Genomic DNA, 16,261 nt, shown 5'->3' with positions numbered 1-16,261 from the left:
CCTACGGCCCCCTCTACATCTCCTGGTGTACTGGCCTATCTCCTGGCAGCGCCTCCAGCCTCTGGACACTACGCTGACAGACACAGCAAATCTTCTTGCCACAGCTCGCATTGATGTGCCATCCTGGTAGAGCTGCACTACCTGAGCCACTTATGTGGGTTGTAGAGTCTGTCACATTCTACCACGAGTGTGAGAGCACAACCAACATTCAAAATTGACCAAAACATCAGCCAGAAAGCATTGGTACTGAGATGTGGTCTGTGGTCCCCACCTGCAGAACCACTCCTTTATTGAGTGTGTCTTGATAATTGTTGTCTATTCCATTTGCACAACAGCATGTGAAATGGACAGAAGTTTGATTTACTTGGAGTTATATTCTGTTTAAGTGTTCCCTTTATTGTTTTGAGCAGTGTACATTTGAAAATTAGTTTTCCAAACCACAAACTAATTTTAAAAGGCCATTACCATCTTAAAAGTACAAAAAATAATTGAACACCAATTTGTTTATTTTACTTATATAACGCCATCATATTTCACAGCAGTTTACAGACATCATCGTCAAAATCCCAATTAGGACTAATTTCTTTATAATTATGTCTTGGGAGTGTGGGAGGAAACCCACGCAAATACAGAACCTTATTTGTTAAAAACGACTTTCACAATTATTTTGCCGTGAAAACAGGCTGCGATCACCCTATGGATGAGCAAAATGCTCATTCATCAGGTGAAATGATCTTTTGTGCAGTATAAAAGATCATCAGTGCATGTCCTCAAGAACCATGGCAGCCTATGCCCACTGAGCTGAGCAATCTAGTATAGATCCATCAGTGTGCATCCCTTGTACACACGTAGTCAAAGGGCCACAGATCAAGTTTACTCATCAGCAATCGTATCATGCTGTCAGTCGGTCCATGTAAATGGTCCACACTGAGAAGTTGACTGTATAGTCTAATGTACCATCAACATACCTGGTGCCCTCCTTTTATTCCTATGTCCCTCTGTTTCATTTTTACAAAATGGCTGCAGTCTGTGACTTATATGGCGAGCGCTTTAAGTGTTAAATGATGTTATAGCAAATGGCGTGACACTTTAGGGGAGACAGCAAACGGGTTAAACATAACTTCAAGGCAACACATGAACAAGAAAAGAGAGAAGATGTGGCACTCACCAAATCATGTTGCAATAAAAGTCCTTTATTACACCATCACGTGGATTAAGGACATCATACTATAGGCTGCGAGTATGTGCGATGGTGCATGGTGACCGAGGACGACGGCCATTTCGCGCCTGGACCCGTTGAAGTGCAGTCGGCGCGAAACGGCCATCGTCCTCGGTCACCATGCACCCTTGCACATACCCGCAGCCTATGGTATGATGTCCTTAATCCACGTGATGGTGTAATAAATGACTTTTATTGCAACACAATTTGGTGAGTGCCACATCTTCTCTCTTTTCTTGTTCATGTGTTGCCTATGGATTGCTATATTATGTTGAGCACCGCAAGGAGCGTGTAAAAACACCACCTTTTCATTGGACTAAGCTTCATGTATTTTTTGCAGTTGGATCTCTATATATTTTGCCGTTGGATCTAGTGCCGTTCTTCTTATTTCTTTTTGAGTTAAACATAATTTCACTTTCTGATTTTATACAGTCTGGACAAGTCCGGGAGTGTGCTGTGGAAGTCAGTTTCACATAGTTTTCAGGCTAATTGTCTTCCATCTTAGCCGTGGAGAAATCACCAGAACTGAAATGATGAACAACTCTGAAAAATAGAGGCAATCTTACGATAATCTTTACTGTATGATTTGGCAATAATTTTTTATGTCAAATGTCTACACTTGGATATACTTATGTAAATTCCTGTAGATTATTTTTAGGGATAACATAAACCGCCATAGCCAGTGGCTCCTTGAGTTTCCTTAAATAAAATTATTTTTCCTTTTGAATCTCTCCAACGCTGCTTAAATCTCATAAAACTTGTAACTTGGGATGAATCTTACAGTTGTTGGGGCCATAGTCCATAATCCCCCAAACCTGAATTTCACAATTTCACTACACTCCAATTGATGTGTCTGGGACTAAGTAGTTGTGTGTTATCCCTTGTATGTGCTAACTAAAAGAGGGAGGGCCTAAAGATAGTCTGAGTATGTAAAAATATCATCGGAGTGTGTGAAAAGAAGTGGATTAATGCGTATCTGAACTCATCATCTTTCCTCCATCTCATAGATCTTCCATACCTGACCTATCTATCGCAATTAACAACATCACGCTTTCCCCTGTACCAGAAGTCCGCTGCCTCGGAGTAATCCTTGACTCTGCCCTGTCCTTCAAACCGCACATCCAAGCTCTTTCCACCTCCTGTCAGCTCAATAATATCTCCAGAATCCGTCCTTTCCTCATCCATCAATCTACGAAAATGCTTGTTCATGCCCTCATCATCTCCCGCCTTGACTACTGCAACATCCTTTTCTGTGGCCTCCCTGCTAACACCCTTGCACCTTTCCAGTTCATCCTTAACTCTGCTGCCCGACTAATTCATCTCTCTCCCCGCTACTCCTCTGCTTCTCCCCTCTGCAAATCTCTTCACTGGCTCCCATTCCCTCAACGTATCCAGTTCAATTTACTAATACTGACCTACAAAGCCATCCACAACCTGTCTCCTCCATATATCTCTGAACTAATCTCCCGATATCTTCCGTCACGTGATCTCTGGGTCCTCCCTTCTGTCCTCCACACTTATTCGCTCCTCACCCAACCGCCTCCAAGACTTTTCCAGAATATCCCCCATCCTCTGGAATTCTTTGCTCTGTATCAGTCTGTAATTGTTAGTTTGCTTACTGTAAGTGATATCTGTAATTTGTATGTAGTCCCTTCTCATGTATAACACCATGGAATCAATGGTGCTATATAAATAAAGAATAATAATAAAATATAGTGCGTTATCTTTTGTACTCCAGACAAGAGTCAATGTATTATACATGTAGAACAATGCTGGAATCATGTGACTAATGATTAGTCTGATGGAAAGGTATGTGTTAATTGGGCAGTATGGTTATTTTCTCCGTGGCTTGATGGGAAAAGGGAAGTGTTGTAAATTATATGTTAATTTAAATGTTGTTGTCTTTCCAAAATAATGGGAGATAATCTGAAAGATTATGGCATATGCAATATATGTCCTTGCTTGTGACTATTGATGATATGCAAGAATTTCAATGTCTGTTTGTGTGAGATGAAGATTCATAAACATATATGATAACAAAATGCATCTCCACACTGCAATTAATGAATACACGAAGGTACGTATTTAAAAGCTTTTGATCAAAAATGTATAAGGAATCAAACCATAAGGCGGCTATCACACATCAGTTTTTTGCCATCAGGCACAATCCGAAGAATTCTGAAAAAAACGGATCCGGCGCAGATTGTGAAAAACTGATGCGACGGATCCGTTTTTTCAACGGATCCAACTTGCTGATCCAGCTAATTGGATCCCAAAAAAATTGTAGCATGCTCAGTTTAAAAAAACGGAATTCATCGCCGGATTCCGTCATTTGACCGATCCGGCACCATAGGGTTCCATTGTAGCAAACGGAGGGTGACGGATCTGTCGCTGTCCGTTTTTTCAACGGACACAAAAAACGTTACTATGTCCGTTTTTTCCGGCCGCCAGAAAACCAATTTTCAATGGATCCAGCAAAAAACAGATGAAAGGTGAGACCATCCATCACAATCCTTTGCTAATACAAGTCTATGAGAAAAAAAAAACGATCTGGCGTCAACTTTTACCGCTTTTTTCAGAATTCGCCGGATTGAGCCTGACGGCAAAAAACTGATGTGTGAAAGCAGCCTAACACACTGTACTTAAGGATGAACACTCACTTTTCTCTGCGCCCAAAAGCTACATACAGTGGCTTGCAAAAATATTCAACCCCCGTTCCTTTTATCTATTTATTTATATTACAACCTGAGTTTAAATATTTTTGGAATCCGATTTGTGTGTGATGCAGGGCCGGACTGGGACTAAAATTCAGAACTGGCATTTGAAGTTACACAGGCCCACTTGTCACATGGTGACTGTATAATATCTTTGTACACTTGTAGGCAGGGCCGGTTTTAGGCAAAGTGGGGCCCTATGCCTAGGCAAAGTGTAAAATGGGACCCCAAATGCTAACATATTGCACATCACACAAAAGCTTTTCTGTTGTATTTACAAGCGCTGAGTTCAGGCCGCTAAATGAGTTTGATCAACAATACTGAAGTTGTTCAACACTTGTTTCCCGGCCTCTTTCCACCAGCTGAGGAATAATGATGGGACAGAGCGATCACTAATAGATCACTAACAGATTACCATACAGTATCATGTTATCAGCAGCACATGTACAGTTCACACTGTCAATGTGCTGCTGAGAACAATGATTTTTGTTCCAGCAAAAACAATCTGAATATGCAGCATTTTACTTGTTTAGTAAAATACACCCCATAGTCCTCCATATATTATAATGTGCACCACAGTCCTCCATATAGTATAATACACTCCTTATAGTCCTCCATATATTAAAATACACTGCTCAGTCCTCCATATAGCATAATACAACATAGTCCTCCATATAGCATAATACACTCCTCATAGTGCTCCATGTAGTATAATGCACCGCAATAGTCATCCATGTAGTACAATTCACTTCCCATAGTATAATGCACCCCATAGGTCTTCATATAGTATAACGTATTCCCCATAATCCTCGATACAGTATAATGCAGCCCACATATAGCATAATGCAGCCACCACCCTACAGAATATGATGCAGCCACCCCAGAGTATAATGCAGCCACCCCAGAGTATAATGCAACCACCTCATAGAATATAATACAGCCCACCTCCCCATAATATATAATGCAGCCCCCATAGAATATAATGCAGCCCCCCATAGTATAACACAGCCTCCCCCATAGAATAGAATATACCCCCACAATAGTATATAATAGCCACATAGTATATAACATGGCCTCCCCCATAGAATATAATATACCCCCATAGTATATAGCACAACCCGCATAGCAGATAACACAGCCCAGGTAGCAGTATACATCACAACCCATGTAGCAGTATACAGCACAGCCCACATAATAGTATATAGCACTGCGCACATAGTAGTATACAGCACTGCCCACATAGTAGTATACAGCACTGCCCACATAGTAGTATACAGCAGAGCCCACATAGTAGTATATAGCACAGCCCACATAGTAGTATACAGCAGAGCCCACACAGTAGTATACAGCACTGCCCACATAGTAGTATATAGCACATCCCACATAGTAATATACAGCACAGCCTACATAGAGTAGTAGTATACAGCATAGCCCACATAGTAGTATACAGCACAGTCCACATAGTAGCAAATAGCACAGCCCACATAGTAGTATATAGCACAGCCCACACAGTAGTATATAGCACAGCCCACACAGTAGTATATAGCACAGCCCACACAGTAATATATAGCACAGCCCACATAGTAGTATACAGCACTGCCTGTTATGATCAGGTGACCTTGGAGCAGCATGAAAACTTTCACTGGAGTAGGTGGTAACTATACTGACCGCAAACCCTGATCTTAACACCGCAACTAGAAGTAGCCGTGGGGTGTGCCTAACAAAATCTATACACCTCGACACAGCCGGAGGACTAAATACCCCTATAGATGGAAATAGGAATTTCTACCTTGCCTCAGAGCAGAACCCCAAAGGATAGGCAGCCCCCCACAAATATTGACTGTGAGTAGTAGAGGAAAAGACACACACAGGCAGGAAACAGGATTTAGCAAATGAGGCACACACTAGCTAAATAGGAAAGGATAGGACAGGATACTAAGCGGTCAGTATTAAAAATCCTTCCAAAAATATCCACAGCTGAAAATACAAAAACTCCACCATCTAACTAAAGATGTGGAGCGTATATCTGCAACTCCAGAGAATCCAACAAGACTGAGAACACACTGACACAGTCTAAGCTGGACAAGAGAAAAACAAATGAATAGCACAGAATATAAGCACACTGCATGTGTGCCACAGAAAAAGAAACAGACACTTATCTTTGCTGAATTGGCAGCTAAGCAGGAGAAGCCAGAAAGTGATCCAACACTTCACAAGAAACATTGACAACTGGAAAGGACTAATGAATCCTGCACACCTAAATATCCCAGTCAGAACTGCAATCAGCAGATACACCTGGCCAGGACTGCGACTCAGAGACAACTGCATTCCCACCTACAACCACTGGAGGGAACCCAAGAGCAGAATTCACAACAACTGCCCACAAAGTAGTGTATAGCACAGCCCACATAGCGGTATACAGCACAGCCCACACAATAGTATATAGCACAGCCCACATAGTAGTACACAGCAGAGCCCACACAATAGTATATAGCACAGCCCACATAGTAGTAAACAGCAGAGCCACACAGTAGTGTATAGCACAGCCCACATAGTAGTATACAGCAGAGCCCACACAGTAGCATATAGCACAGCCCACATAGTAGTATACAGCAGAGCCCACATAGCAGTATACAGCACAGTCCACATAGTCGTATACAGCAGAGCCCACAGAGTAGTATACAGCACTGCCCACATAGTAGTATACAGCAGAGCCCACACAGTAGTATATAGCACAGCCCACATAGTAGTATACAGCAGAGCCCACACAGTAGTGTATAGCACAGCCCACATCTCTCCTACCCCCCCTAGAATGGCCCCACAGTCCAGTAAAAAAAACACTCCTCACCTCCCCTTGTGCCTGCAGTGCTCCCTGCTCCTGTCTCGGCAGCTGCCGCTGCACTGCCTGGGACAGTGAGTGCGTGCGCACCCGCAGTGTCAAGAGGCAGAGCGGGGAATGATGGGAGAGGAAGCGATAGCGGACGCTCTCTCCTCCATCATTGCATTCAACTGTACCGGCGTCATAGACTCACGCCGGTATAGTTGAATGCGGCAGCGGCGGCGCTGGGGGGTAGGGGGGAGGGTGAGTCGGCACGCAGCGGGCCACTACTGGCATCGGCCCTTCTGGTATTTGCCAGAACTGCCCAATGGCCAGTCCGGCCCTGGTGTGATGCATCAGCACTAAATAACCTACCATATTTTTCAGACTATAAGAAGCCCTGTTATGGGGGTTGCTGCTGACACTGCTGTTTGGGTAATATCCCCCATACTAATATACACTGCTCAAAAAATAATGGTGTGGTGAAATATGTGTATATATATATCTATATGTGTGTAGTGACATATGTCTAGGGTTATATGTGTGACTAGTGATAATGTAACATCTGTCCTGAAGGCATGTCGCACCTAGGTGTTAATAGGTACTTCCTTGGGACTAGTAGAAATTGTGTCTCCATATCACACCAGGGGGTCTAGCTAGAGCCAAGAAGAAGGTAACGTTTGGCACCTCTGAGGTCTTGGAGGGGAGATGCCAAATTGCGGCCTAAGGTGATCTATTCCTGGGAACCTGGTCACAAGTGTCTCAAGAGGGAAATAATATATATTCATTAGTAGATCAGCCGTGGCCAATCAACAAGCCAGCAATTATGATATTAACCTGAGGGGCCGGTCTAGAAACCTGACTTCAGACCAAAGTTATAAATTTAGGCTGCAGACAGAGAATTGTGTTCACATGATAGGGGCAGCCTGAGAAGCTGGTGTGATCCAATCTACATTCTTCCTACCCTCAGAGAGCAGAAGCAATTACCAGTTAGATGATTTTCTGTAAGTTTTCGCCTGTTTATTTTGATACTGTTTTGCATAAGTTGTATGTCTTTTTATTATCATATTTTTATACCTTTTCTTATTGTAAGCACTGACCCTTTGTTATTAAAGTATAAAACTTTAACAAGTTGAACCTTGAATGTTCTAAATGAATCCATAGCCTAAGGTGTGTGAGCCTTATGAGTGATAGACATATTTTTATTAGTATTATTATTTCTGGGACTCATCGCCCGTGTATTCGGTGAGTGGTGGCAGCGCGTATGAGCGGGTGTGTGGCCTGGGTCGGTGTGTGATTTATGCTCCCATTACAGCATAGGACAGAGGTTGAATGCTGGACTGAGAGTGGGGAGATAGATTAACCCTTGCAGGCACAACCCCAAGTCACATGTGAGAGCAGGCACGTGACAAATAAGCGACACCACTGAGTAGGGATCCGTGACAATTGGTGGCAAAGCGGTGGGATAGAATTATTTCTATTGGAGCATTAGTGCATAGTTTAAGCAATTATTCCCTGTACTAAAGAATTGGTATCCTTGCAAGGAGTGCACCAGTTCTCCAAGGTTCAACTCAGTGCTTACTTAGACATACTTGCAAACAGTTTCCCCTCCCCGTTTTTCTTTTCTATCTTTTATTTGGCAAAGGCTGTTCATCGATATGGCAGCCCAGTACAAGAAGCAGAGAGGACTAGAGACAGCCGACAGATCCAGGGAGCGGCTGATATGTTCCTTGATTGAGCATGACATGGAGCAAAGTGCTGTAGCATCGGGCCAAGGAGAGAGTCTGCAGCGCCGCAGAGATCTGGTCGTTGCAGTATGACACTCTGCCGCGAGGGGAGTGATGGTACATCTGATGGCACTAAAGGAGTTCTGACCAGGTATCACAAACACACATGACACTTCACACTCCGGCCACCAGGGGGAGTGGTTCTATCTAGTAGGCCACTCTTCACACTCTGGTAAAACTGGGGGTTGGACAGGAAGTTAGACAGAAAGAGCCCGGGAGAGTTCGAGAGAGGACCTGTCAGGGGTGGGATCCTGACAGCGGTCTAGAAAGAGAACAGATCGTTACGGAGCCGCGCCTGCACTACCTTGTGGCGGTATTCTAAGAAAGGACATGAAGCGAAGTTGATTGTGGAGAAGTGAAAAGCAGGATGACAGTGTAAAGGAGATAGAGCCAGTAGGTGTCATGCCGTGAGACCGAGGCAACATCCTTCTGAGGCGCATAGCGATGGCCGGAGCACCGAGAAAGTAAGAGACTTTACGCATTACTTCAACACGGCAGGACAGTTAATTATAGGTTGGCTGTCTCACCTAAATCACCTAAGCAGACAAGGGAGGCAACTGTGGGAGAGGGGCGTCTCTAGGGTCCCAGAATAACTCCAGGCCAACCCGTCATACGGGTGCGTCCTAACCCTATCATCTGGGGGACGAAGAGAGAGAGAAAGAACAACGAACACAGACACAACAGTTGTGAGGACTACCCGTGGTGCTCAGCAGGGAAGGACTACAACACACAGGCGCTAGTGGGTAGGCACTGATTTCCACCTGCAAAGGAAACTCTGGATGTGCCTTCGGACCGGCCGGTCTCAGCCAGCCCTGTTAGCAGTGCTCTGGATTGCGGATCCCAAAGCCTTCAGTAAAGAGGTAAAGAGACTGCAACCCTGTGTCTGGGGGCGCTCCAACTTGGTGTCATGAACAGGATCTACTTAAGCCTGAAAGAATCAGGTCATGTGTGCCTTGGAACTGTGTTGAATTGTACTTGAACTGTGATCCCCTTCCAAAGACTGTGTATTGCTAATTGCCGCCAAAATCCGCGCCGAGTGGGGCGCGAGGGGAGGAGCCATTGTTTCGTGGGCGGAGCCATCTGAAAAGAGCGTGGAACGAAAAGACGCGGTGAAGTGCCAATTACGGAAGTGGAACTCTGACCCCGGGGGGGAGTTAGCAGGAAGGCAGAACGGCCATGTCAGATCCAGGAGAAGCGGCGGCCACAGCCGTGGGGGAACTTCCAGACCCCGTTGTAGACACAGCCGCGGGCCTGGTACCACCGCCGGAAGCCGCGGGGCCTGCCGCTCCCATCGGCCAGCTGGACACTGCTGCAGCCACAACAGCCATAATGCCCTTCTCCATGCCGTACCTACCAGAAGTCCCGCGATACTCCGGAGAAGCCCACACGTTCACTGACTTTAAAGAGGGGATTTGCAGCCTGCTCGAGTTTTATCCCCTGACAGAGCCTCAGAAGGTTCATATGATAACTGGACAGCTCTTTGGCGCGGCTTTGAGAGAAGCGAAGTCCTGGCCCGCCGCGGATAAGAAAACTGCACAGCAGGTCCTTGCAAAGCTAAAAACCACCTTTGACACCCGCACCGCTACGAAAATTAAATTGACATTCTATGGGTGCAAGCAGAGGCCGCAGGATAGCTTACGGGACTATGCCCTCAATCTTCAGGAGGCACTGCGGGCCATCAAGCAGAGTGACCCCAGCAGCATGCAAGATGAAGATAAACTCCTGAAAGAGCGGTTCATCGAGGGGCTCCTATGCAGTAACCAAAGGGCTCAGCTATATTTCTTAGCCATGCAGAACCCAGACCTGACCTTTGCGCAATTCAAAGATAAAGCCATCCAAGCGCTCCCAGAGCGACAGCCCAGCCGTGCTGTACTCCCCAGGCGTCAAGCCCTCACGTACCACCAGGAGGTGGTGCCAGAAACACCCATCTCTGCTGAAGCCGATGCCCAGACTGTGGATGACGACTCCCCTGCAGGACTACGCCTCCAGATGCAAGAGCTGACCAAGAGCGTTGCTGCCCTAGCCCGGACCGTCCAGTCCCTACAGGAGGCCCCCAAGGAGAAGATCCAGCTGGCTTCCAGACCGGAGGATGTCCCCTGGCAGCGACAGAGGAGGATCCCGTCGACCAGTGGCCGAGACAACGATCGATCGCTTCCATCGGGAAGGATGACCGATTTGCTGCCGCTGTCACCAAGTGGGCCATCTTGCAAGGTACTGTCCTTTAAACGAGCAACCCCTGGGGCAAAGGGCCAACCCCCAGGAATAGTACGATCAGGCCCGCAACATTGGAGAGCCAAATACGTCAGAGGGCGACCAGTTCTCCCCATCGTGATCGACGGTATCCCCATGAACGCTCTGTTGGACACCGGTTCCCAGGTGACGACTATGCCCTACGTCCTCTATAAATCCTATTGGGAGGACACCGACATTACCCGTGGCCCCGATGACGATTTCACCATCATAGCTAGTAATGGTCAGCCACTGCCACAAGTGGGGTATAAGGAGGTCACCATCAAAGTGGAGCGGGTAGAATTGGAGGCCCAGGGCATTGTTATTGTTGATATTGATCGACGTGAATGTAACCCCATGATGACTATCGGTACTAATGTTATAGAAAATTGTCTTGCAGAAGTTATTGTCTTGTTGCAGCAGGTAGCCGAAACAGCTGGTTACAGCGAACAGCATGCCTTGCAGAAAGAGATCAGAGCTCTGATGCAGAGACAGCAGGTGTAGTTGACCGGTGGTGAAATTGGCCGGGTCACAGTGAGTGATTCAAACCCCATTGCGATACCCCTCAGGAGTGAAATGTTAATATGGTGTCGGGCAGCCATAGGCCTTAGGGGTAAAAATTATCAGGCCCTGGTAGAGCCGGTGTATTCAGATAACAGGCCTACTCTCCTGACAGCCAGAGGGGTGGTCGACGTCTGCCAAGGTAGGGTGCCAGTACGCGTCCTTAACTGTGGGGAGGAAGAAGTCCACTTGACCAAATACGCCACACTTGCCAAGCTGTTCACTGTTAGTAATAATGTAATACAGGCCCTGGGCCCTTAGTTTTGTCCGAACCGGCGGAGGACAATGGCTCTACAGGACAGTCAAAAGATTGGTGCCGGGAATTGTACGTAGGCATTGACTCTACCCCGTCTCACCAGAAACAGGGGGCTTACAGGGTGGTTCATGAGTATGAGCGGGTATTCAGCAAGCACCCTCTAGATTTCGGGCAGGTAAGAGCGATTCAACATCACATCCCCACAGGAGATCACCCGCCCATAAAAGAGAGGTACTGTCATGTGCCCCCAGCTCATTATCAGTGCGCCAAGGACATGTTGCGAGAGATGAAAGAGGCTGGGGTAGTGTTGTGAATTCTGTTGTCAAGCTCCCTCCTGTGGTCATGAATGGTACTTCGGCTGGTTCTGTCCATGGGCGTCCTCTGGTGGGTGTGAGTGGAGCTGCGGCTTCTGAGTTTCCTTCTACAGGTGACGAGGTTAATTCGTTAGCTGGCTGCTCTATTTAACTCCACCTAGATCATTGCTCCATGCCACCTGTCAATGTTCCAGTATTGGTCCACCTCTCTCCTGGATCGTTCTTGTGACCTGTCTTCCCAGCTGAAGCTAAGTTCCTGCTTGTTTTTCTCTGGTTTGCTATTTTTCTGTCCAGCTTGCTTTTTTGATTTTGTCTTGCTTGCTGGAAGCTCTGGGACGCAGAGGGAGCACCTCCGCACCGTGAGTCGGTGCGGAGGGTCTTTTTGCGCCCTCTGCGTGGTCTTTTTGCAGGTTTTTGTGCTGACCGCAAAGTAACCTTTCCTATCCTCGGTCTGTTCAGTAAGTCGGGCCTCACTGTGCTAAATCTATTTCATCTCTGTGTTTGTAATTTTCATCTTTACTCACAGTCATTATATGTGGGGGGCTGCCTTTTCCTTTGGGGAATTTCTCTGAGGCAAGGTAGGCTTTATTTTTCTATCTCTAGGGCTAGCTAGTTTCTTAGGCTGTGTCGAGTTGCATAGGGAGCGTTAGGAGCAATCCACGGCTATTTCTAGTGTGTGTGATAGGATTAGGGGTTCCCACGTCTCAGAGCTCGTCCTATATTATTAGTAACTACCAGGTCATTCCGTGTGCTCTTACCCACTAGGTCCATTATTGTCCTAACCACCAGGTCATAACAGGGTAGTGAGGGACAGCTGTAGCCCCTGGGCAGCCCCATTAGTTCTCGTTAAGAAGAAAGATGGCACCATGAGGATGTGTGTGGATTATAGGCAACTAAACCGCATTACACATAAGGATGCATATCCCCTACCCAGGATAGAGGAGTCCTTGGCTGCCTTAAAGTCTGCTAACTACTTTTCTACCTTAGATCTTACCAGTGGGTACTGGCAGGTTCCCGTGGCAGAAACAGACAAGGAAAAGACGGCCTTCATGACACCAATGTGCCTCTGCGAGTTCAACTACATACCTTTCGGATTGTGCAATGCTCCGGGAACGTTCCAGAGGATAATGGAGTGCTGTCTGGGGCATAAGAACTTTGAAACCGTGTTGCTATATCTGGACGATGTCATTGTCTTCTCCAGGACCTATGAAGACCACTTGAAGCACCTGGCTGAGGTGTTTGAAGCGCTGTCCAATTTTGGCTTAAAGGTGAAACCGTCCAAATGCCATCTGCTAAAACCCAAAGTGCAGTACCTGGGCCATGTGGTGAGTGCCGAAGGAGTGGCCCCAGACCCTGACAAAGTCACGGTGATCAAGGACTGGCCGCAGCCCGGTAACCTCCATGAAGTCTGGCAATTCCTCGGGTTGGTGGGTTACTACCGGAGGTTAATCAAGGACTTCACCAAGAAGGCCGTGCCATTGCAAGACCTGTTGGTGCGCCAGTCCAAGAAACCCAAGGGCAAAAATGCCCCATTCGACTGGAACGACGAACTGGAAGGATCGTTCACCTGCTTAAAGTCTACGCTGATGGGAGAAGAGGTGCTGGCTTACCCTGAGTACGACCAGCCATTTGTATTGTATACGGATGCCAGCAATGTGGGACTGGGAGCCGTGCTATCCCAAGTCCAGAAGGGTAAAGAGAGAGTAATCGCGTATGCCAGCAGGAAACTTCGCCCCACTGAAAGGAACCCTAACAACTACAGTTCCTTTAAGCTGGAGTTCCTCGCCGTCGTTTGGGCCGTGACAGAGAGGTTCAAGCACTACCTGGCCTCCGCGAAATTCACTGTCTTCACGGATAATAACCCATTAACGCACTTGGACACAGCAAAACTCGGTGCCCTGGAGCAGCGGTGGATGGCCCGGTTGTCCAACTACGACTTCACCATCAAATACCGGGCAGGGCACAAGAATGCGAATGCTGATGCATTGTCACTGTAACAACTCTGCTGGCATCACAGCATGGCCTCACATCTCTCACACAATCTTACCCACTGCTCCAGGCCATGATGTGGTTTCTGTTTCATGCCAGCTCCATGTTCTGTGTCTCTGCTCTCTGCATGCCTCATGGCTATGTGTATAGGGGGCCGGCGCCTGAACTCTCTGGTTCTTATAGGAATCAGGTGCATCTGTCTAATCAGTTCCTGACCAATTACCAAAAAGCCTCCTGTATATAGTGCAGCTCCACCCTGTGCTCTGGGCCTGTGCAATGTGTTAGCTCAGTTAGTGTTTAGCTGCTGAGTTTGCCTGGCCTTGCTCTGAGTTACTCCCTCGGAGGCTTTTCTCTGTGCTATTGCCTTGATCTTGTAGTCCGCCCTCCAGGAGGCAGAATATCCTGGTCCCTGTGTCTTTGTCCCTGTGTCTTGTTCCATTGCCTTGTCTGTACTTTGTCTTTTCTCGGTATCCTTGTCTGTGGCTTCCTTCCCTGCTTTGTCTTTCCTTGTGTTCTCAGTCTGCTTACACTCCGCACTCTTGCGGCTCTGCACTCAGACCTTGCTTCGCACTCTCTGGCTTTGCTCTGTGGCTCCGCTCTTTGCAGTTCTATCTGGCTCCGCTCTTTGTGGTTCTATCTGGCTCCGCCTCCTGTGTTTCTGCACTTGGCTCCGTCTCTGCTATTGGCTCCGCCTTCAGCGTCTCTGCTCTTGGCTCCGCCTCCAGCGTCTCCGCTCTTGGCTCCGCCTCCAGCGTCTCCGCCTCCAGCGTCTCCGCTCTTGGCTCCGCCTCCAGCGTCTCCGCGCTTGGCTCTGCCTTCTCCTTCTCTTCTCTTAGTTCCACCTTCTACTCGTACTCAGCCTCCTGCGTTTCTGTTCTTGGTTCTAGCTCTTGTGCTTTCGCTCTGCATCCGCTCTTGCGGTCTTTCTCTACTTGTTACTTAGTCCTCCTGTCTGAACAGGTTCCAACCTGTTTCTCATACCTGCCTGCAGACCGGTCCCTACCGGTTCTTCCTATGTTCCAGCCGTACCTGCCTGCCTACCAGAGAGCCAGTCGTGTCCGCCTGCCCGCCAGTGTCTGTTGTACCCGTCTGCCTGCCTGTGTCCCAGCCGTGCCCGCCTGTCAGCCAGAGTGCCAGCCGTGCCCGCTCCATTCTTTAGTGGGATCAGCAGCCACAGCCAGACATTACCCTGGAGTGGCACCTGGTAGCTTCCTATTGCACAAGTCTGACCTCACCATCAGAGGCTCCAGCGAACACCTAGGAAGCTACTTAGTCACGCCCCTTCCAGGGTAGTCTGGTTTGTGGCACAGTGGGGCCACAAACCCCCCGAGCTCACGCCCACCAGTCAGGGCGTGAGCGTGACAGTCACGCATGCCTCACTTGCCCGAAACGGAGGAAGACCCAGAAGCATTTGAAGAGGTGGAACTGCCCGCTTTCCATCACCCCAAGGCGACTCAGTGTTGTCATCAGGTGGAGAAAAGGTGCAAGAGTAAACAGGGCGCCCCGTTGAACCCTCTGCCCCATCATGGGTGGGCAGAGAACCAGGATGGTGACCCTGCGGTCCGTCGGGTCAAAGAGCTCCTGACGCAGGCAGGATTGCATCCCGGCCCGGATGATCCACCGGAGACATTACAGCTGTGGAAGGAGAGGAGCAAGCTGTTTATTCACGATGGAAAGCTGTGCCGGAGGAACATCGACCCACGCAATCATGAATTGGTGTGGCAGATCGTGGTCCCAAGACAAGATGTGCCCATGGTCCTGGGGGCATACCACGTTGGTACGGCACACTTCGGATGGAAGAAGCTGGAGAGGCTACTCCATGGGAGGTTCTACTGGATTGGCATGAAGAAAGCCATTGAGAAGTGGTGTCGAGAGTGTGGCCCCTGTAGCCTACGCAGGAAGGATCGTGACAGCCAACGGGCGCCCTTGCAACCCATCGTCACCAAACGACCGCTCAAGTTGGTTGCGTTAGACCACGTGAAGTTAACGCCCAGCCGGTCAGGCTATACCTACGCTCTCACCATCGTGGACCACTACTCCAGATTCCTGGTAGTCGTGCCGGTCAAGGATCTAACGGCTAGGACAGCTGCCAAAACCTTCCAGCAGTACTTCTGTAGACCCCATAGGTACCCGGAGAAGGTACTAACCGATCAGGGGCCAGCATTTGAGGCGGAGGTATTCCAGGAGATCTGTGATCTGTACAGGTGTAAGAAGATCAGAACCACGCCGTACCATCCACAAACCGACAGAATGTGTGAGAAGATGAACCAGGTAGTGATCGACTTGCTGAAGACCTTACCTGTGGAGGAACGGAACTTGTGGCCCACAAAGTTGCCAGACCTGGTGGATATGTACAACCACATCCCAGTGAATT

The sequence above is a fragment of the Ranitomeya imitator genome, chromosome 1 (assembly GCF_032444005.1).
Source record: "Ranitomeya imitator isolate aRanImi1 chromosome 1, aRanImi1.pri, whole genome shotgun sequence".
Classification (NCBI taxonomy): Eukaryota; Metazoa; Chordata; class Amphibia; order Anura; family Dendrobatidae; genus Ranitomeya; species Ranitomeya imitator.
Note: the sequence above shows the minus strand (reverse complement) of the source record.